Source organism: Protopterus annectens, chromosome 12.part0 (assembly GCF_019279795.1).
Source record: "Protopterus annectens isolate FY-2018-M chromosome 12.part0, PAN1.0, whole genome shotgun sequence".
NCBI lineage: Eukaryota > Metazoa > Chordata > Ceratodontiformes > Protopteridae > Protopterus > Protopterus annectens.
Genome location: NC_056746.1, coordinates 1,367,212,928 through 1,367,235,837, shown reverse-complemented (window position 1 = coordinate 1,367,235,837; position 22,910 = coordinate 1,367,212,928). Strand labels below are relative to the sequence as shown.

Genomic DNA, 22,910 nt, shown 5'->3' with positions numbered 1-22,910 from the left:
TATATATATATATATATATATATATATATATATATATATATATATTTATATAAACTGTGTGTTTATATTATATATCCATATCTATATATCTGTCTATATCTTGTCTATCTGTATCTATACATACATATAAACATATACATAAGTACATATATGTGTGTGTATGTGTGTATATATATATATATATATATATATATATATATATATATATATATATATATATATATCAAATTTGTTTTTGATATGTACAAGTCTAAATGGCAAAGGCTATCAAACAGAAAGGTGTAAGCACTGTGCCTACATGTCATTTAATTTAAGTTATATTAAAGCAAAACTGCATTTATAAGCGCATGAATTAAACCAAATGTGCAGTATTGGTGAACACATTTCACTTCTTTCCAACCCTTGCTTTTTCAAATTTGTATGTTCAAATAATGTGCATGTGTGAAGTGCACAAGTAAGCCCAAATGTGAGTAATGGTGTCTTCATATACACTGAGTACACCATCATGGATATGCTAAATATTAACGTTTTCATGTCGAAATTGCATATGTCAAAAAGCAACAATACATATGCAGAGAAACAGCCTCAAGAACAAAAAAGAACCCCCGCATCCCCCATATGCCTATTGTATATGCTAACTCTGAGATTTCACAAGCAACTGGTATAAGGGCATAGTCCTCGACCCCAGGAATTGTTAGATCTTGGCCACCTATCGGCCACCTGTTTAATTAATCATAAATTGTTCACAAAAACACCTGTCAACAAACCAAACATGTGACCAATAGGATGGAAACTATATGTTTAGAAGATATAGATTTAGATGTAGATACAGATGTACTGTATTTTTTATATATATATATATATATATATATATATATATATATATATATATATATATATATCGATAGAGAGAGAAAGAGAGTTAAAAACAAATAGCTATCACCACCTGCATGGTTATGGGGGGGGGTGTTAAGTATAATACCAACTGAGTGTCAGGTATTGATTAAGAGTGAGTATACTCTGGAAATGAAAGCTAGATTTTGGGACATGGAATGTCACCTGATTGTTGGGAAATATGGAGTTATGTTGCGGGAGGTTTTATTTTGCCACCTAGATTTATTTGACCCTACCACCACTCACACCATTGATTCTGAAATCAAACTTCTAAAGCACTGTGAATCTTTTACCTCTCTGTAGTTGGACATCATAAAAGGCTAGAGGCAGATGTGGTGATCCACAGAAACTTCCAGACTAGTACTGCTCGGACAAACATAATGGCTAAAGCTGAATTCATGTCATTAGACCTGAACTCATGCATTCACACAGGCAAGTCAAGTTAGACACTGAAGTGTCATCTGATCATCAGCTGGTGGTGATTTGGGTCACACAACTGGAATAAAAGACGGAGAGTCCCAAGAAACACACAGATGCAGTGAAGGTATCCTATGAACAGCAAATAGTTCTTTGAGCAATAAGTTCATATCTCATATCAAATAGACCTTTTTACAATACACATGGCAATATTATAAATGCAGAAACTGAATGGACCTTGTCAGTGCAGTCTGAATGGATACTGTTCAAGACCTCAATAGATTTGTAGTGGCAAAACCTGTGTGCAAACTCTTGTCATATGGCAGATTGTCATATTAGGTAACTTTAATACCTTGTAGTGGCCACCAGGCATGAGGTCAGGTACCAAATTAAAGAAACCGGCCTTCATGCAGAGATCATGAGGCACATCTCTGTGATTTTGCAAGAGGCACTCACAAACTAGGACAGCATCATGGTCACCATCTTGGTGGCCTGGATGTGGAAGGAGCTTTGGGAGACCATGGAGAATGACATTCAGACAGCTGCAAAGAGATTTTGGCAGCCTTTCTCATGACTTGAGGCATGATGTTTGGATATTGCTCTGTCCTATTTTAGCAAGGGGATGAAGAAAACCTACCTTCCCAGGGGCATTGATGAAAGGTGGGCAGAGTACTTTACACAAATCCTGGGTCTCTTGGACATGCTTTTCTCTATTGAAGCAATCCCAGAAAAAGATGGAAGAATTGCACACACTTTATGCATTTTGGTATGTGAAGTCATTGTAGTGATTAGACATCTACATGGCAAACCTGTCAGAGTGAGTCAGAGCTGCCATGACATGCTGAACGCACTGGTAATATTGGGCTGTTGTTGGGGGCTTAGATACTAGTTCTGGGGTCCTCATTTTGAAAAATAAAATCAGGAGAGTATTTTCCAGTTATTAAGTATCATGCTACACATCCTTGACTAGAAAAATTATTCCAGAATCTTGGAAACACTTCACAGAACAATCAATTCTTTTGATTCTGTGGGAACAATGCAAATTTCAACCAGTGAAGCAATGGGTTAAGTCTTTGCCCTTGCACAGATATTGAAAAGATCACAGGAGTTTAGTAATACTGTCTATGTGTGTTTTGTGGACTTTGAGAATGCATTTGACCATGTTCTCCAAAATGTCTGGTGGGAATTGGTGCAAATTGTATGGGTGTTTTATGGTCACTGCTGCATACTAACAGGTCACTGTATCAGAGGTGTGAGAATCATACTTGCATTTTTGGTGTTAAGTCAAACACATTCAGGAAAACACATACCTTCCCACCTGTTTGTGATTTTCATGGTGAGAATCTCAAGGTCTAACCAGCTTCTGGCGAACACCCAATCAGGATATGTTTGGGATATGTATTTGTTGCTTGTAGACAATGCTCTCTACTCTTCATAGCCTCAAGTGACTGTGATATCCACTGTGCAATCAAGTGATTCACTGCTGACTGTAAAATGGATAGGATGAAAGTCATCTCTAAAAAAATAATTCAGAATTCTGTCCTAAAAAAAGAGGAATGATCTTTGAAAGGGAGGGGCCCTGGAGCAACATCAGAAGATAGTGTTTTAATAGGCAAGTGTCCTGTTTATGAATAGAGGTAGGAGGGATTTGCAGCTGGACCAGAAGAAGGAAGCAATGGCTGCTGTATTGCAGGCATTCAACAACATTGGGTTTTGAAGTAAAGACTGAGTAACTTGACAAAGCTCTAGGTATACTGTTTGGTCTCTGTCCACATCCCTCCCTATGATAATGACCTTTGGGTAGTGACTGAAAAGATGACTTTGTAGAAATAATCAAAAGACACAGGATTTAGTTATATTTAGCTGCACACACTTTCTGTGACTGTCTGATTTGCCCAGCAACTGTGGAGAGTCCCAGTGGGCGTGCACTGCTCCTTCATAGGGGGAGGAGTCAGGTGAAGTATAAGCTTCTCACCGGCTGTCTCCCACAGGAAGTGGACCAGGCATGATCCAATTACGTGGATTCTCTGGGATGCATTTTTGAGGGATATTATTTGTCATCTTGTTAAGAACAATTGGTGATTCCTGAAGATAAATTATAGATTGTTGCTGGGGTTACGGAAGTCAAAGCTACCTTGATTGGCTTACAAGCACCAAAACAATCAGTTTGGAAAAATGAGTGAACAAAAGGAAAGAAAAAAAAAATCTCAAAATCAATTTACCAAATTCCTTTCTCTGCCAGAGACTATATGAAATGCGATTCATTGAACTTGTTATGTCATGGCAGGGAGGGGGTTGCATTTTTCAGGGAGATGCAGCAATCTGGTATTGGAAACAATTAAGTTTATAGGTTCATAGTTAATTACTAGTCTAGCTGCCTCTGTGAACCATTTTAAGCCTATCCAGTTTCCCTTCCAAAGGTGAGACTCAAACCCTGTACCTTGTGGTTGAGTTAAACACCTTAACCATTATAACAACCCCCAAGCCCAAAGTTGAAGACTTTGCTCCTCAGTTTATATATTGTTAAATAATTCATTTTCACTGATTGCTATTTCTGAGTTTAGATCACAGAAACAATGTTCAATAAATGTCATATTAAACCAGAACCAGCGAAGCATTTGTTGAATACCATGTTATTGCTCTTGTCTTCCATATTTTGTGTAAGTTCAACCTTATATGAAAAGTATAAGAAGGGCATGCTGTTTGAATAACTGATGTATGCATGGTTAATAATGATGGACTAACTGTTTGTGGCTTGTAAAATCTTTTTAAGATGTTCACATTTTAACCGAATCAATCTTAGGAGAATGCATAAAGTTTTAAATGCTTCTGCAATATATAGCAAACATTCTTTCCCTGCTGGTATTTTTAACACTGGAGCCAAAATATAATTAAAATTGTAACTGATAAATAGTAAACAAAATATGTCATTTTATGCACCACATTGCAGTTATATCACTTTCTTGAAAAACATGCAAATTTTACGAATGTCACTTTGCTTCGTTAAATGCATAAAAAAATCATTTAACTACAACTGCCTTGCCAGAAATCTAAATTATACTTGTGTAATTCAAAACACATGAAGAGCTGTCTGTCCATACTCTGCTTTAAGACTTTGTCCATCTCAAAAGGCCAGACATTTCAACTGACCCCTAGACAAAATTGTGTAATGTCATCAGACACAAAATGGGCACATTATTAGAATCATATCATATGTGGCATACTGCCACTATGGAATAAACCGTGATTAGAAGATATGTCAATTAATTACAAAATTAGACTGACGGTGGTTGCGATTAACTTTGTTGAATTAACTTTTATTGACAAAGTGAACTCATGAGTTTTTTTTGATCAAGTACAGTTGTATTTGTAAGGAATGTTGATGTTAGGAGCATCGACTTTTTCTGTGGTTAGTGAGAAGTGCCTGCTGCGTATTTTTTTTTTCATAATGCTGAAGCTTTCAGATTTTTCAAAAGTTTCAGCAGTAGGGGTTTGGGGTGAATGTGTGGGTGTTAAAGGTTAAAGTAAGGGCTAGGTAAGGGGACAGGTTTAGTGTCGTGTGCATATGTTCATGTGAAATATGCTTGTGTGTGTTTGTGTATATCTTGTATAGTGGCACAGCTATTTGAAATGTTTTTTACCAGGTAATGTGTAGGGACGGAGTTAGGAAGAGTAGCAGGGTTAGAGTTAGCACATCTGAGTCAGAGGGGAGTTTTACATTTTATTTTTTTAGTTTATTGATCCCAAAAAGAAAGTCCATGTAGTTCATTTAGTTTTTATTTTTGATGTTAGTTTCAGCATGAAGAAGTCTATGTGTGCATGAATGTTTCTGCATATTGAAACTAAAACATATAATCCTGGCAGTAACTTAGTTTTGCCAGAGTAACAGACAGGATATTGGTACTATAAAAGTAAATTCCATATGCTTTCTTTAGTCGGAATGTTTTCCTTACACTGCATAGCAATCCTCCTGAGGCATTATCAGGTATATATGCCTTGTACTGGGTGCTAGACAAACCTTGTCTTCATTAACAGCTAATGACTGATTTTGCATCCTCTTGTTATCTTTGCACATGCAGAAGCAGGTACCTGGATGTACCTGCACTGCACTCTACTAATGAAGTTAAATGCCAGGGCTAGGGATTGTTATTACAGGACAGAAAATTGGAAATGAACATGCATAAAGGACAAACATAATGATATCCAAAAACAAATATTTTATTATAGAGTCTGAGTTTTACCATTCACGAGGCTATAGGGAACACAGGTTTCATAAAAACATTTTGCCAACTTTTGATCAGCTGTCATATATAGCTACAAAGAATCTAGCTGTAGCTTTCTGAAGTCCTGCATGAACTTCTGTTTGTTAGGTAGTGACTGTATATTTGTACTGCAGCTTGAGTAGAGGTAACTGGACTAAAGGTGGGAATACAGGCACCTGACCATCAGCCACCTGTGACCAGGCCTCAACAGCATCAGTATTAAATATGCAGCAATTTTAGGTGAGCGTTACAACTAAGGTTGTGTGAGCCCTGAAAACAACTCATCTGACCCATGTTTGGAGGGGAGGGGGCTGCCCATTTGCTGGAAGAGCACATTGGGGATGAAGAAGAGTAAGAAGGTGCTTCCTGCTCTACTTTCCCAATGGAGGGGTGGGGGGTTTGTTGAGGGTCACAAGACATGTCTACTGATAATGAATTCATGGTGAAGGGGTTGTAGAAGGTCACAGGAGATGTCTCTTGCTAATGAATTCCTGATGAGGAAATGGTTGAGGGTCACAGGACATGTCTCTTGATAATGAATTCCTGGTGAGAGGGGTTTGTGCAGTGTCACAGGACATATCTTCTGCTTATGATTTTCTGGTGAGGGGGTGTAGAGGGTCACAGGATATGTCTCCTGCTAATGAATAGATGGTGAGGGGGCTGTTGAGGGTCACAGACATGTCTTCTGCTTATGAATTCTTGGTGAGAGGATTGTTAAGGGACATGTCTCCTGATAATGAATTTCTGATGAGACGTTCTAGAGGGTTACAGGACATGTCTCCTGCTAATGAATTCCTGGTGAGGGGGATTGTTGAGGTCTCTGCTAATGAATTCCTGGTGAAGGGGTTGTTGAGGGTCACAGGACATGTCTCCTGCTAGTTAATTTCTGGTTACCTCACACAAAACATTTACTTGTGGGGAGTAGGGCCGGTTGCAATGATACATTACCCCACTATCCTTTGTGTTATTCAGCACACAGAGGGAACAATAGTGCTGTACATAAAATCCTACTGTTGACTGCCTGGATGGCAGCCTCATCACAATTGTCACTTATCCAAAAAAAAAAAAATTCTTGATAGAGTTGGCAATCCCCCAAAAATACATGTACAGAAACAGCATGCTGTATACATGCTGGACTGGTACCCAGATGGCTTATGGGCATAATTTTTGTCTCAGTCCATTCTGCTGGACTAATCCTTGCTCCACATTTTATTGAGTATACATGCCAGCTATGACCAGCCCCATCTCAGCAATGCAGGCTGACTGACTTTTTTTCAAAATACAAGTAATCTCCATGGTATCCCTGAAATTTCAAACAACCAACTAAACAAGTTTAGTGGATCCAAAAATAAAGCAGTGTAAGAAACGTCTCTGTGTGGAAGATTTTCAATCCATATATATCTAGTTAATCACTGTTATAGTGTTTCATTTTAATTTTTTTCCATTCTGTGTGAACCTTGCGATCAACACTTCTTCCTATTCAATTTTATTCATTTATTTATTTATTTACTGAATAAGCCCACTGGAGCAAAGTGTCCTTTTTTTAGAGTTGGCTTTTTAGATGCTCAGATTAGCGCAGTCGGCAATTAACGATGGAAGGAATGAAACTGCGTATCCTTGGCTGAAGGGAGGAACTGTTTAACAGCTTTCACTATCAAACTCACATTGTAGCCCAGCTACTTAACTGTGACTAAGCTATTATTTCTTTTACTTATTCACAAGGCTTCACTGTGATTATATGCCAAAGAAACAAATATTGCCTAATGGCCGTTAGTCTTTCTCATGAGAAGAGATAACACAGCTGACAGCAATGTTTATATTGTATACCAGACATCTTTGTAAGGAAACTGTCAGAAACTTTTTTTTCACATGGGGGGGTTCTTAAACATTACAGGATAAATGCATGTTCAGAAAAGGTACTTTTCCCATGATATTGACAAATAAGAGATGCAAACTCAAAATACAGGTACTATCAAATATATTAAACTGTAGAAGAAATAGGGGACTTTTGGATTTCTTGGAGCTCTTCCCATTTACTGTCATCTACTAAATACTATTCAGTCTGTTCTACAAACATGTCAAAGACAAGAAACAGAGGTGAGCCAGATGGAATTATAGGATCAAATTTCTTGCTTTATATAATTCCTCAACCTTTACCAAGACACACACAAACGTGAATGTGCGTGCACACGCATTTGAGAAAGAGCATTTTAGTTAAGTCATGCTATGAGGATTTTATGAAACTTCAAGATTTTTATTTTTATTTATTTATTTATTTTTATTTATATTTGTTGACTGGGAGTGTCCGATTGGATGTAGGTCCATTTTCAGCGGAGGCCCGGGGAGAAAAGCTCCACAGTTAAAATAAACAGACAGTAGCTACATTGGATTACATAGTGATTTACAATTTACATAGCTATTGCTTACAACATATTTACAGATGAAGAACATAGTACATCAGTAGACAACTAGAATCTTTATCTGTGAAGTACATAACAGACATTAATAAATGTTACAATAAGAAGTTCCTGCTGTAAAGTAAGTACTAGGCTTATGAGCATCTGAGCTTGCTATAATCAAGGTAGTTAGTGGAGTGGAAAGAAATGTAGTGGTTGGATGGGGTGGGTGATATTAGAGTGGGAGTTGCAAGGGCATAGCCAGCATGTTTTTAGGTGCACTTTTAGTAAAGTTTTGAAGTGGGTGCATGATGGTATGGAGGTAATTGTGGGTGTGAGGGAGTTCCATAATTTGGCTATGGTGCAAGAGAATAGTGCTTCACCAGCAGAGTTATTGGCTTTAGTGATCTGCAAGTGATTTTTGTTGCTGGATCTTTGTGGTCTGGTGGTGCGATAGGGTTGGAGTAGATTCTGGAGGGATGGGACATTTAGTGGATGGGTTACTAGTTTGTGGGCAAGTGAGAGTTGATACCATTGAAGGAGGTGAGGGAGTTCAAGCCAGCCCAGTTCAGCAAGCGAGAGACAGTGGTGACTACGGTAGGACGCCCCTCTGGCGAATTTGGCGATTTTGTTGTAGTAGGTCTGTAGCTTGTTTAGATTGCATTGCCTTAGGTTGGTATATATTGGAGAGGCATAAAGTAGGGTGGAGATAAGGTGGGAATTTGCTATTGAAATCTTTGCTGCTTTGGTGAGAAGTTGCTTATTTCTGTATAACGCTCCTAGTTTTTTGTGGACTTTTTTTATGGTCATGGATATGTGAATGTCAAATTTTAGTTTATTGTCTATTTCCACTCCTAATAATTTGGTGTGTTCAGTTGGGTATATAGTGGTGTTGTCTTTTGCTGTGATGTTAAGGTGACAGTTGTTTTGAGTATGTTTGTTGGGTTGGAAGATGAGTAGTTTAGTTTTGTTTGGGTTGAGTATTAATTGGGCATCGGATAACCAAGTTTCAACAGAGGAAAAGGCTTCCTGTGTGACTTTTTGCAGTTTGGGTAGGGACTGGGCTGAGCAGATGATGGTTGAGTCATCAGATAGTTTAACTATGAAAGCCATAGGCTCACAGGTTCATTGCTTCGCACTAGGCAGTACCTCAGTTTAGCCTTTCAAATCCTAGCCGCTCCAGACCCACTGGCACACCCAATGTGTTACTGTGCTGTCCATAAAGGATGGGGGCAGTGGGTTTGCAGAGCAACTAAGAGTGGGAGTGTATCATCATGACATTGGTAGTGTGTATAACATGAATCATTCCACCTAATACAGGGGTCCGAGTGACATTGTTGACCCATCTGTAGTAATGTTGAGATTATAAATCAAATATGCATCAGATAACCTTAATGCTAAACATATGTTCACACTATCTGATTATTTATTGGGGTTAGACTGCAAAAAATGGTATTTGTAACACTGATGCGACTTCAAGTGAGCAACTGATTGAATAACGATCACATGAGGATAAAATTAAATGATGATAGAATTATAAACATGCTGACAAAGTCATGTGATAAAGATAATATCTTGTAAATAACCATTGGCTTCATAATCATTATTTGATATCTGCCGCTTCTGCATAAGTGTTGAAGTTTAGCCCACCTACTGTTATTTATCAAACAAACAAATTCAGAAATAAAGTAAAAAAATATGCATAAATGCTAAAAGATGGTTAAAATAAGTACTTAGTCATAAGTTAAGCAATTTCAGGGAAAATTTAAAACTTTTCAGCTTTGAAGAATAGCAAAAATTTGCAATTGGCAGAAACCTGGGCTGAGAAATGAGTCTGCATGGCTAGAATATTGACAGAAGGCCTTGTTTCTGACAATGGTGTCACTGTTCTTCATTCAATGTGCTACTGACACACTGATGCAAGTTTGTTTTTTTTTTTGAAAAGTTATGGATGATACTAGTTCAAAGAGTAACTGGCATGCTGACGGACACATTGCGTTCCTGACAATAGTGCTGATGGATTAGGTTTGATGAAATGGTTGAAAAGTTGTGTAGGGATTTTTTTCCTGACTTTGCTACATATGATCATAGTCAGTGTTAGTGAAGAGGTTGTGTTCTGGACAGTTCTAATATTCGCATTAGTTTTTTTAATAGTCAGCATTAGTGAAGAGGTTGTATTCCAGACAGTTTGAATATTCGCATTAGTTTTTTTCATAGTCAGTGTTAGTGAAGCAGTTGTATTCTGGACAGTTCTAATATTGGCATTTGTTTTTTTCATAGTCAATGTTAGGGAAGAGGTCGTATTCCGGACAGTTCTAATATTCGCATGAGTTTTTTTCATAGTCAATGTTAGTGAAGAGGTCGTATTCTGGACATTTCTAATATCCGCATTCGTTTTTTTCATAGTCAGTGTTAGTGAAGAGGTTCTATTCTGGACAGTTCTAATATTCTCATTAGCTTTTTTCATAGTCAACGTTAGTGAAGAGGATGTATTAGTGAAGAGGATGTATTCCGGACAGTTCTAATATTCGCATTAGTTTTTTTAATAGTCAGCATTAGTGAAGAGGTTGTATTGCAGACAGTTCTAATATTTGTATTAGCTTTTTTCATAGTCAACATTAGTGAAGAGGTCGTATTCTGGACAGTTCTAATATTCGCATTAGTTTTTTTTTAAAGTCAACGTTAGTGAAGAGGTTGTATTCTGGACAGTTCTAATATTCACATTAGTTTTTTCATAGTCAGTGTTAGTGAAGAGGTTCTATTCTGGACAGTTCTAATATTCTCATTAGCTTTTTTCATAGTCAACATTAGTGAAGAGGATGTATTAGTGAAGAGGATGTATTCCGGACATTTCTAATATTCGCATTAGTTTTTTTTAATAGTCAGCATTAGTGAAGAGGTTGTATTCCAGACAGTTCTAATATTTGTATTAGTTTTTTTCATAGTCAACGTTAGTGAAGAGGTCGTACTCTGGACAGTTCTAATATTCGCATTAGTTTTTTTTAAAGTCAACGTTAGTGAAGAGGTTGTATTCCGGACAGTTCTAATATTCGCATTAGTTTTTTTCATAGTCAATGTTAGTGAAGAGGTTGTATTCCAGACAGTTGTAATATTTGCATTAGTTTTTTTCATAGTCAACGTTAGTGAAGAGGTTGTATTCTGGACAGTTCTAATATTCACATTAGTTTTTTGACCTGTCCATGTGCCATACCTCTCAACCTCCTAGTGCAAGAAATCTGGACAAAGCCTGACAAAATGGCGGGACAAAGGCCCAGAAATAGGGACAGATTTTAAATAATGCTCTGATGTACTTAGAAAGTTGCTCGAGTAACAGAGTTTATTTTTACATACATTTTCTGAAGGATTTGAAGTCTGAAACTCAAATGTATGTCATTATTTGGTGACTTCAGTCCTCAGATCATCCCAGTGATTTGCCAAAAAACACAAATTTTATGACAAGCAGACCAGAAATATGATGCAAAAATTGTGCCAGTTGAGCGGTATGCCAAATGTAGGTGTAGAGTTTCTTAGTGATAATGCTACTATTTGCCTTGGTGTAGTTAGCAGCAAAGGACAGCATATAAGGGATTCTTTTCTGACAGTGGTACTAATGGGCTGCTGCAATGTTTTTGTCAGATTTTGTCCCTATGAATGCTACTAATGTTCTTGATTAGATGAACTACTGGGATACTTATTATTTTACTCCTCATAATGTCTATGATATATTAATCTTGGGTTACCATTGAATGTTGATGTCCTCAGATGCTTGTCTAAGAGTTTTGTTTTCTACAAGTTTGAGAATGATTTTCATTCATAATGAGTGGAAGTCCTATTCTGGCCCAATTACAAATGCCCAGAGATCCTTGACTTCATCAATGCCAATGTATTGGATCAGCTGGTTGACACCCCCACAAGAGATAAAAATATCCTGGACCTAGTAGTAACCAACATGAGTAGCTACATTAACACCCCTACAGTGTCATCCTCTTTGGTAAGATCCGACCATAAAGCAATCACTTTCAAAGTCACCATCTCTCCTGACCCCCAGCTTGCCAGGGTCGAACAAAAAAACTTTTCCAAAGCTGACAACAACCTTCTGAGAGCAAGTATAAGCAGCTTCACAGCCACCATCCCTTCAGATGGAACAAGCACTAATGTCCAAGCCTATCCCAAAAACTATATGAGCACCTATATAGCTGCATGGACTTAGCAATACCTGACAGGACCAAATCATCTTCCTCACAAAAGACTAAACCTGTCTGGTGAACAGCAGTAATAAACAGACTCTATAATAAAAGGAAAAAAATTGCTGACCAGAACCAGGAAAGAGCAGGTGCCAAGTTGGAAGCAATATTTCCTTTGTCTGAACAAGCAAATAAGGTCACTGGTAAAATCCTCTAAGGCTAGCTTCGAGTCCATATTGGCCACATCCATTAAGGACAATCACAAGGCCTTCTTCGCATATGTCCACAATCTCAAAGGTAACTCCCAAATCTGCACTGAATTGGTGGTCAACAATATACCGCATACACAAACGCCATAGATATAGCCAACCTGCTGGTAGATAAGTTTAGTGAAAGCTTCACCTCCCTGTCCCACCATCAGTAAACCAGGACATCCCTAGCATCTGCCCCCCTCCCCTCATCATCAGGGAGCAGGTCATTAATGCCTTCTCAGAGGTAAAAAATACAGCCTCCATGGGACCTGACAACATCCCTGGCTGTGTCCTACACGAACACAGGCAGGAGGTCTCAGCATCACTCTGCACACTATTCAACCAAAGCCTGAGCACTGGCTTCATTCCAGCAGAATGGAGGACAGCCACTGTCATCCCTCTGCAGAAAGGTGACGTGTCCACCGACCCAGGCAATTATAGGCCCACCCACCTAACTAGCCAAATCTGCAAGGCCACGGAATGCATTATCATGGACCTTATAAACAAGTGCATTGGCAACCTCCAAACACTTCATCTCACACAGTCTGGTTTTGTCAAAGGGAGATCATGCCTGTTAAACTTGGTCACCCTTCTTTGAAACAGTCACCAAAACCATAGATGAGAAGAAGACAGTGCACACTGCCTACTTTGACCTAGCCAAAGCCTACAACACTATTCCACACTTGGGCATAATACATAAACTCTCCCAGCTACGCATCACCCCATATGTTACCAGATAGTTAGCCAACTGGCTCACTGATACAATCCACTCAGTCACAATTGGGGAAGCCACCTCTAATAGTAGACCCATAACAAGCAGCATACCCCAAGGTTTGGTCTTGAGGCCTCTACTGTTACTGATATACTTTTCTCAGGTGCAAGCCAAAACCAGTGGTCTGTGGCTGACCAGGTTTACAGATGACTGCAAGCTGGCCACTGTCATAAATTCCCCTAGTGATGTGAACATCCTCCAAGAGGCCCTTACCAAAATAATGACTGGTGCCAGAAGCATAGCCTCAAACTGAATACCAAGAAATGCATCATTATCCCCTTTGGAGAAAATGGTGTCCCCACTAATTATCACATTGATAACAATGTACTAAGCATGCAATCAGTTATGAGGGACTTGAGCACCCAGGTTGCTAGCAACCTGACTTTTGACCACCACATTGGCTTCGTTTTACAGAAGGCTTTCTACATGGCCAACCTCATAAGTAAGGGTATTTCATCCAGGAACAAGGAGGTCATAAAATCCCTGTACTCCTCCCTTATCAAGCCCATTGCTGAGTACAATGTTACTTTCGGCATATACATTGCCAAGCACATGCAGCCATTGGAGAGACCACAGTGGTTCCTGACCAGGAAGATCCAGGGTCTCAAACACCTATCTTATACGGATAGGCTAAAAGCCCTGTCCTTCTACACAGCCTCGTACAGACTGCTCAGAGGTGACCTGTGTCTGGTATACAAGGCCATCTCAGTCTCAGCATTAATGGAGTTGCTGCATATCTGTAAGTCAAACTCGACTCACGCAACCCACATGCAAGGCCTCAATCTGGTCTGTGACATTAACAGAACTTATTGGCGGGATAGATTTCTGTCCCATTTACTCCCCCATCTGTGGAATAGACTCCCTCTCCATGTCAAGCAGAGTACCTCACTAGCTCTCTTTAAGAGGAACCTGGACAACTGTATGGGAAACAGAATATATACACCTGGGATCCCACCTGTGTCCCTACTGGACAGGGAAAACAGATGCTGACTCTGTGGGAACAAGGGTGAAATTCTTGGCTAGGCTCGTAAGTGCCTCCGGACCAATACCCTAGTGTCGTCCTATGAACCTAAGAACCTATAATAAGTGGCAAAGCCAGAAAACCAGGTTTCCAGGTTTCTTAAGCCTAAAAAACAAGATAATTCATGTATCAAACAAACCTGATTTTCACATATTCCATTCATGTGTTTTTTCAGTGTTTTCATATTAGTATTTCCTTTGACTTCACTGAGCTGTATTAATTGTTTTTATTGGAGAAGGCGTTTTACAGTTTTTGTAGGTTTTTATGAATGCTGTGCATTGTGGGTGGCTTTGTCTAGTTCTGTGGTAATTCCCTCTCCTCATTTACACAATCTCTCAAGTGGCACTCTGACCTGAATGTTATTAGTGCATGTGTTCCTCCTCACAGAATGCAAGAAAGACACATTTGTTTCCTGGACAGGGCAAGAGCCCTGTTGCTCATTAGTTTCCTGTTTTTGGCAAAAGGCTATTCAACTCAGCCCCTGGAGTTGAGTCTGAGGCTAAAAAGTGGGCCAGTTTGTGGGCAAATGGTCTGGAGAACCTAACTCTGCCCCCTCATGAATGTAACTTTTTTGACTGCCCAGTGACAGAAGGTATGACTGCAACCACCCATGCTACTCCCAGTAAAAGGAGCTACATCTGAAGCAGGCATGGTTAGCCAATCATGCAGGAAAACTAACTTCAGCTGTAATCTCTAAGTGTAAGCCACTGGATTTTATCCTACCATGCCAATGGATCTAGTAAGGTCCCCAGTGTCACATCCTGCTGATTGATATGATCACGCATGTCACCTTGGGGGCAGTATGCTCTTTGTCCTGTCATATGCATGCTTCAGCACATAGATCTCAAGAGCTACCATCACCAATTTGGCAAGACGTGTCAAGAATGTCCTGTGGCTATAGTTGTCATGCAAGCCTATGCTTGCACAGGATAAATTTTGAACAACTAGGACCACAGCTTCCTTCCTTACAAGATGTTTAGTTGGCATAAGAAGATGTCGTCTCCCCGTCCCTGCCCAGAGACACTAGTTCACCTCTAGTGATCTGGGTCATAAGGAGGGCTTCCTTCAGCCACATCCCAGATCTGCTTTAGTGAAAGCTAACCATTTATATATTTTAATAGTGGAGTGATGATTTTATCAAGATTTGTTAGTTTTATAGTTTAGAAATGACTTTAGCTAAAATATTTTTATCTAGCTTAGGGTGTGTTTTGGCTAACTTCATTTTATGTTTTAATCTTTCATTTTGTCATTTGTCATACTAATAACAGTGTAATTAATTTCTAGGAGGTTGATTTAAGTTATTTAGGTTGTCAATGCAATTTCTACAAATGAGGCAAATACATCTTCAAATATTCTTTTAGAACTAGAAAAAAGAAAGAAAGAAAAATGTGTATTACAATCCTTGCACCCAAATTTAACTTCATTACAAAAGTTTAAAGGGAGTTCCTTAAAATGAAGTAGTTTAATACACCCATTACCTATAAGTTGCTAGGACATCAGGACTTGAGTTCGCATTTATTTTACCCTTGAATATGAAGTCCGACCCACAATTGCTATCATGTTACGATTCCGATCCCCAGAAAAGCATGAATGATGTAAAAGACATTCTCAATGCTGCTTCACCATGCCCAGTAATGACTCCAACATGCTGGGGTAAATATAGATTTACACCAAGGAGATTGGAGACAGAAAAAACACTTGGAACTCTAAGATTTCACCAAAATGAGGGAAGGAAAAGCATCTTCCCACTCCTTGCTGTACAGAGATTTTCCAATAAATAAAGCAGGGATTTTCTATGGCACCTATGCCAATATCAACCTCCCACTGCTATGGTATTCTATGCAAATATATATAAAAACACCAAATCTTAAACAATATTACTGTGCATGCATGGTAGCAACCTCCTCCCCCGCGGAACTCGCAACCAGTGAAAAACGGCCATCGCAGCTCCACTCCCAAACCACCAGTGAAAGAAATAAAACAAGCATTTTATATTGCAAGACCTCCACTGAAAGAAGCAGAACTAGCACCAATCACTTCACATTTACTTTTATATGTGTTATTGACTGAAATACTGACCCCTGGCTGCCTGAGTTGAGGTGCACTGATCACCCATGGACCTCACCACTCACACACCTCCTACACCGCCTCAGCTCAAAAGAAATGCTCAGTCAGTCAACCCTTTAATGTCCGCATACTGAAGCAGAGTGAACACACCTCTAAAAGCAGACCCTTTAATATACACAGGACCATCGCGGCCAAGTAGGAAGGAGCAAATGAACTTGCGCGTCCAAATGATATTTCGCCTAGAGGTATGAAGAGTCATATGCTAACTGCTCTCCCTCTAATTTATTTTATTTTAGATTTGTTACCAGGATTGTCCAACTGAGCTAGAATAGCCATTTTTCAGTGGAGGCCTGGTCAGAAAAGCTCCACATACATTATAGCCTAAAGATGGTATATAAGGTAGAATCCAATCACAGGATGACAAGAAAATGTAAAAAAAACATAATAAAGCAAACAATACAGCAGTATTCCCATGCTCTGCTCGAACTACATGAGATTGCCTCAAATCCACTGTAAACTTCTCCCCTTCCTAAACCCTACCCTCAACCCCAGAAAGGGGGCTAAAGGCACTCATAAAGAAAACTCCTCACAACCAAAACATAAGGGAGTTCTGGCTCACAGGGGCCTAATAAACTATAATTTTTACACTAAATGGGGGAAACCATACCCTGAGCAATGAAAATTGTATATATAAATAAATATACACACATATACATACACACACACACACACACACACACACACACACACACACACACACACACACACACACATACACACACACACACATATATATATATATATATATATATATATATATATATATATATATATATATATACATATACATACATACATACATATATACATACCAACCCCTACCAATAAATAGCTATACCCACCAAATTAACCCAATGTCATCCCCATAACAAAATAAGCCAAGCCCTACCTGTTCCCCACTACCTACAGGTCATCACAGACATGATCCCTGCAGTAGGAAGTTCATGCCAAAATGTGACTCCTACCTTAATTACACTTGACTAAACCCTCTAAGCCCTACTCTACCCTTACCTCACCTCCTCCTAAATATTCCTCCCTCCCATTTAGCCCTATCCTCCCCTTATTCTCCTAATCCCTGCTAATCTGTGTATCTAGCCCCACTTGAAGTTGTCCCAGGACCTGCTCTTGAGGTGTTCTGATTTTGTTAAAATATTCTTAATTTGATTCACTTGGAGCTGTAGGAAGAACACATAAGAAAAAATAAAGGATAGTATGATAAAAGTACTGGATACTTTCTGCTAGAGGGACTTTTTATATAATGTCATGATGATTAATGTTACAATATTTTTTTTGCTTTCCTATAACAACATAAATGCTTCTTCCTTATAATTTCTTGCACTATTCATTTTTTGCCCTCTCTTCATATAGTAACATAGGAATAAGACTACACAAGTGGTCATGAGGACCATAAGATGTCCAGACCCTGACGATGACAAACTTTTGTTGTTGTGCCTCCCTTTTCAACCACTTATTCATGCTTGCCTTCAAAAAATGAGCAGGGCTGTACATGACAGTCTTGGTGGCAGTTTTTGTCCATTCATGAAGACTAATCTTAAAGAAAGTCAAACCAGTACTTTGACCTGTAGTGGGAACTTATTCCACAGACTAGTAATATGTTAATTTAGGAACATATCTCTCCACTGAATCTTCTTTATATCTTGGTCTAGATTTAAGTTTCTAGTGCAGGTGTTTGTAAAACCACTGGTTTGCAAATAAAGGAAAGGTCACATAGAACTGGGTCTTTCATGGCTTGAAAAGTAAGACACAGATCACGTTTGAATAGCCTGTAGGCTATTAAGTCTAATGAGAGTGGACACACATATGTTAAGCCTCATCATACAACCTTTGGAGTCATGAAAAAAAAAAAAAACTTCACTGTGCAGATCAGTGCATCTCAGTTTTCAGCCCACACTCTGGGAATCTATTCCCTTCTATTTCAAAGAAAATCATCATAAACAGTATTCTAGACAAAGTTAAAAACCTTTCTTCTGATACCTGTCCCTAACCACATTATCCAAGAAACCGTATTCTGTCACCACCTAATAACTCTGTTACTCTCTATATCCCCCTAATTGCATATTACTTGGCTTAAGATTTGACATTCGTATATGTTGTGTTCATAACTTCTCCATAATGAATAAGTTAATTTCATCTTCAGTCAGCTGTATAATGTAAAGAATTTCTCATACTGGATGTGAACTGTACCAACTGTGTTGTTTCATTTCATCATCCTTGTTATACACATTGCATTGCATTGACACTCTGTCTCCATATTATACATTAATTTTATTGTACTTGTCCCCGTGGTGATACTGAAATTGGTCATTTGGAATCACTGTTCTTCCCTGGTTAACAAATTCAAATAAACAAATAAAATAAGTAAACTTGATGATGGAATGAGAGAGAATTGTTCACAAAAGTACCATTTGAAATAAAATAAAATAAATACCACAGCAAAGGAAACTATAGCACTTTGTTCACAAAGAAAAGTGAGTTATATAGCTTTCACAAGTATTGTTAGAAACCATGGCAAACAATTGAAACTGATTTTACCAGAGCTTTGTTTACTGTGCTTGGACATTAACATAAATAATGTTAATTATATTGCTTTCAAAAGTTTTGCAGAAATAGAATAAGATGTTTTATACAATGGAAGATAGGTTGTATATAATTAAATCAATAATTTTCTTAAAATTGTTATATTATATACAATCCTTTTCTATCCTTCCTACTAAGAAAATTATACAGCAATGCAATAAAATGATGCTGAATTTCCTTTGGCTTAACAATAAGCCTAGAATCGCACTTAACAACCATTTAAAAGGTTGGGAGAATGGTTTAATTAATGTACCAGATATAAAGATATCTTCATTGGCCTCTGTTACTAATACAGTTACTCTATAGCTGAACTCAACCTATACAGCCAAATGTAAATTAATTCATGAATCTATATGTAATATCATTAGTAACTCAGCCCATAAACAATATAAATCAACAAAAGACTTTTATAATGTGATGGGATATCATAATATTTAATAAAAGTATAAAAAGTATATAATTGCTGCTGAAACAATGATACTGTTTAGCAAATATATAAACATGAACCCAGATATAAAGGCTTGTTTTTTCTATTACATCCTATAGCTTGTACACAAGATTGTATAACTACCTTTGGTTCAAATGTAATTAAAGAGCTTAAAGAAAAAGAAGTGATTTATTGGTATCTAATACTCAATGACAATACATTGCTCACACTAGATCAAATCAAAAGGAAATTTGAATTAGATGATAAATTGTGGCTACCAAAACAACAAATAAGAGAGCACATCACAAATAAGCTGGAATTGATTATGCCAACTTTTAAAAGTAATATTCCTGAGTTCATAGATCTTGTGATACTTTTAATAAATGGTACTTATAAAGGACAAGGATATCCATCCAAAATTCATAAGACACTTAAAGAAACAAAGAACTATACCAATAATAGTTATTGGAATTGTTATAATCAGGTTAATCAAACAGATCCTGATAAAAATGAAAACTAAATTATCCTTTTATCACCAAGCCTTACCACCAAATCACTTCAGTGGAAACTATATGCATGGAAATTCCTACATAGATCCTTTCTAACCCCTCATAGATTAGCACTAATATATAAGAAACATATTGTTTGCTGGAGATGCAAAACACATACAAAACCAGATTGGAAACGCATGTTTTTTGATTGTCATTCACTGAATAAATATTGGTTTCAAATGAATTATTTTTTTCAAACAATTTTTAGTGATACTTTTCAGTTAACCAAGTCATTAGTTTTGTTTAATGTATCCATACCACAATGTGTCCCAAAAGTAAAATATCCTTTACTGTAGACCTTGCTTGCCATTGCATGCAAAGCCATAACAACTTACTGGAAGAATAGAGCTCCACCAACTTTTCAAGATTTCAAGAAAATCAGTCTTCATGTCTCAAATGGAAGAAACAACCCTAAAGAAAAGAACTGATAAGACAACATCATACATCACTTATTGGCAGAAAATTGATGAAATATTGGGCAAAACAAATTGATCTGATTAGTCAGCACAGCATCTTTATACAAATTGCATAATGTATATGGAAACGTGATGTTATCGATTGTATTCTTAGGCAACTGTATATAGTTTCTTTTGTAAATAGTTGACTAGTTGATTATGTTATATTATTTTATGTCCCACTATTTATGGTTCAATCTACTGGAAGATATGGAAAACATTTTATTAAACATTTCTTTCAGTAAAAAAAGTTTCGTGAGAAGGGGAAGGAAACATTTGAAACTTACTTTTATCAGGAATGTGCAGGAATAGTCTTGCTTTCTATTTTATAATCACTGAGAAGAGACACATATTTTGAAAAGATTACAGTTAAGCAACAAACAACATTTTACTCTTGATAAAAAAATGTGATAAATCATAATTCAAGCAAACAAGATGATTACAGAGAGGTGAGATACACAACATTCTGCTTATTATAAAATAACCAGTTATATTGCTTACAAAATATTAAACCAGATTCTATAAAGTTCATGGAAGCTATTTGTGGGCAATGCAGCACACTGAACAACAACTTCAGCAAACCTGCCATGGATGCAATTTCTGAAGCCATGCTGAAGGCAGCCCGAGTACTAAGGTATTCAGTATAGGATAATTAGGGATTCTGAACATGCTGGTCTGATTCCAAAACACATTGTGAGCACAAACTCAATTTAAATGTGACAAACTGCCATGCCAACTCTATTACTGAAATCCTCAACGTATGCTTTACAGACCTCACAGAATTTAAGCAAATACTGCAGATTTTAGCAAAATCCATAGAAAAACATCAACAAATTATAAAAATGCAACCTGCTGTTAATGTATTGCAACAGGTTGCAGTGATACAAGGCATAAATGAGGCTGTATCCTAGAAGGTAGCCAGCTAGAGTCAGAGTAAGATTGAACATTGATGTTCAGGTGTTGCCCCACCACAGCAACACAGATCGCATCTAATGGCAGGTGCCCACTAGATGTATACACTGAGCATCAGACGTAACACCCTAATCATGACACTTTTTGATATGAACATATGCAAAAGTATCATCAGCTCAGGGCACAACTGACACAGGTATGCATACACACTCAGATTGTTGTACCACTGTATGGATAACAGTAAGGGACACACATCAGTGCAACACATTTCTATCTCTACAATATAATAACATGAAGAATGCGAAAGCATATAGGGCATAATGCAGAAATGTTAATATAAGAAGAAACATATCACAGTACAGTGTTAATTCGTTAAGATGAACCAGCTGTTGGACACACTGTAATGCAGTCGAGGGTGACCTCACTTATGTCTCCCATCATGGTCCACTCTGTCCCAACCATGTACAGACACATGTTGGCCTGGTTGCTCCACAGAGGAGATGGATGGGGTGACAACACCAAGTTGAGATGAAGGAGCATGAATGCAAGTTGAAGGTCTTGTGACTGGCAGGACCACAAAAGATGGGCTATCAGTTGAACTCTGTGCAAGTTTGACCACAGACAGTTGTACTTGATGGACATTGATCATTCTGCAGAGAAGTGGCCTGCTTCTCCCATGTTGCAATCTGCTGAGCACAGTTATGGATCACAGAATCTTGCTGGTAGTATGACACTGCTCCAGTACTGTAGAGGACAGGTTTTCCACTGATGATGCCACAGCTAGCAGACTCTCATTCTGAGTAGTCAGTGCAGCCATAATCTCACTGTGCCTGCACTTTTGTCCTTCATGTCTGACATGTAGCTGATGTGCCATGCAATCTGTGGCATGTGCAATTGCATGAGCATCTGACCATTGCCATTACTGCGATCATTCATTTGCCTGCAGCAGGAGGCGGACACCCTCTGACACCTGCCCATGCACAACATCCGCTCGCCTACATCTGCTCTGATTCTGGTTGTTATGTGGAACTAGCATTGGCAATGGTCTCATTTGTGATCTGTTGGTCAACACCCTCACTCTGTTCACTCTCAGCTATGTCAGCATCATCTGAATATCTGTACAAGTTAACCTCCACAGCTGAGGCTATAGTTGCAGCAATATCACTGTTAACCTCATGGATGGACTTTCCAAACACTTCAAGGCCCTGTGTGCCAGGGGCCATAATACCATGCTGAGGCACATCTTGAACCACATCATGGTCACTGGATGGGCTACTGGATGACACAGATAGTTGATGTGCTACAAGATACAAAGACACAGGACAGTGTGCTTACTTCACATGATAGATATCACTAAAGGCATATGACATGTATATCTCACTACAATGTTACAAGAAATATAACAACTTTAAGTTAGGTCTACTGTATATATGTTCCACGGAATCTACATGCATGGAGTATATAATTTGGTTATGAGGTCAACATACATGACATATGTGAGGAATACAAAAAACCCCACACCTGATAACACATGATGGGATGATGGGACTGTTGAAGAGGGACGAACTTCAAATATTACAGGGAAAAAAACAGGAGTAGTGATCGCATCATTACCACCATTAATACGTTAAACATAGAGAACC

At 38.2% G+C, this 22,910-nt stretch overlaps 1 protein-coding gene across 1 annotated transcript in view; it reads left to right on the top strand.

Moving 5' to 3' along the window:
* Positions 1–22,910, top strand: part of ANGPT4 (angiopoietin 4) — a 1,038,655-nt gene that overhangs the window by 991,455 nt on the left and 24,290 nt on the right. The gene's annotated exons all lie outside the window — the stretch shown is intronic.